Source organism: Gopherus evgoodei, unplaced genomic scaffold (assembly GCF_007399415.2).
Source record: "Gopherus evgoodei ecotype Sinaloan lineage unplaced genomic scaffold, rGopEvg1_v1.p scaffold_65_arrow_ctg1, whole genome shotgun sequence".
Classification (NCBI taxonomy): Eukaryota; Metazoa; Chordata; order Testudines; family Testudinidae; genus Gopherus; species Gopherus evgoodei.
Window position 1 is genome coordinate 169,260 of NW_022060086.1, and position 1,547 is coordinate 170,806.

Below are 1,547 nucleotides of genomic sequence, written 5' to 3' on the forward strand. Positions count from 1 at the left end.
TGCCTTTCCCTCGATGTGGGAAGGATATGGAACAAGCCTGTGCTAACCAAGCTGAGATTTTCTCCAGACACTTTATTCAAAGGGACACTGGTTTAGATAAAGGGGAAAAAAAAACAAGTTTAATTACAGAAAGACAGAGTTTTAAGTGATTATAAGTGAAAGTAAACAGATTAAGCAGATTACCTAACAAATAATTAAAAACCCAATATTAAGCCTAAAATGCTAGATAGGTTGGATATGGATTAGCAATTTTTCACCATGGCTGGTGTATCCAAGCAGCAAACCAGTTTTCATGAACAGACAAGAAATCCTTCGGAGTGGGACCAGCACTTCCCCCAGTTTAGTCTTGTTCCTCAGTTATTTCCAGTTCTTTTTTGTGGGAGGTGAGGCCTCTAAATGATGTCGCACACCACCACATATAGTTTTAATCGATGACGGAATCCTCTGTTCCAAAACCAGTTCCCAGTCGAGTTCATGGAAAAATACAGGTACCTAAAATAGAATTCAGTGTCATGTGGTCCGGTCACATGCCCACGCAAGCGCTGCTGAGTCCTAGGAACCATTATCCTTGGCTGTATGGAGCTTTCTCACCCAGATTGGAATAAGCTTCTCCTAAGGTCTATTATTTCCCTAATGGCCCCATTTTCTCTGGATAGGTCCTTCACCAGCTTTCCAGATTGGAAGCATTGCCTAGGGTGCATCACCCAGGTTGTAACTACATATGAATACAGATACATAGTCAATATTAATAGCATTCACATACAAAAATGATACATGCACACAAATAGATAAATAATTTTAGCAACTCATACACTTTTTCAATGACATGTGACAAGACATATCATGTACAAAATACATCACATGTCATATTTATATTATAATCATACAAGCATGGAGAATGTGGGGCACAGTGTCCCAATGAGGTTGTGAGGAGGACCCCTCCTAGCAGTAAGCCATGAGAAACACACCGCACACTATACATACAGATTGATGGAATCTAAATCAGCTGTTACCACTCAAGAATGAGACTTTGGAATCATCATAGACAGTTCTCTGAAACATCTGCTAAGTGTGCCACTGTATGAATCCCAAACTATGGATACTGTATGCAGTTCTAGTCTCAAAAAAGTTATGTTGAAATCAAAAAAGTTGCAGAGAATGGTTGATGTCGTCCTAATCTGGTATTAACTCAAGTTCAGTAGTTTTCTCACTGAAGTTGTTTTTGAAACTTTTCTGTTGCAAAATTGCCACCTTGTGTGTTGGTTACTGAGTGCCCAGAGAGGCTGAAATGTTTAGGAATCATAATATTCAAAAACCAGTAGGAGAGCTAGATATAATCAGTTTAGGTTTGAATAGAGACTGGGAATGGTTGAGCCATCACACACATTGAATCTATTTCCCCATATTAAGTATCCTCACACCTTCTTGCCAAACTGTCTGTAATGAGTTACTTGATTATCACTACAAAAGTTTTTGTCTTAATTAATTAGCCTCTTAGAGTTGGTAGGGCAACTCCCACCTTTTCATGTACATAGATATATATACAT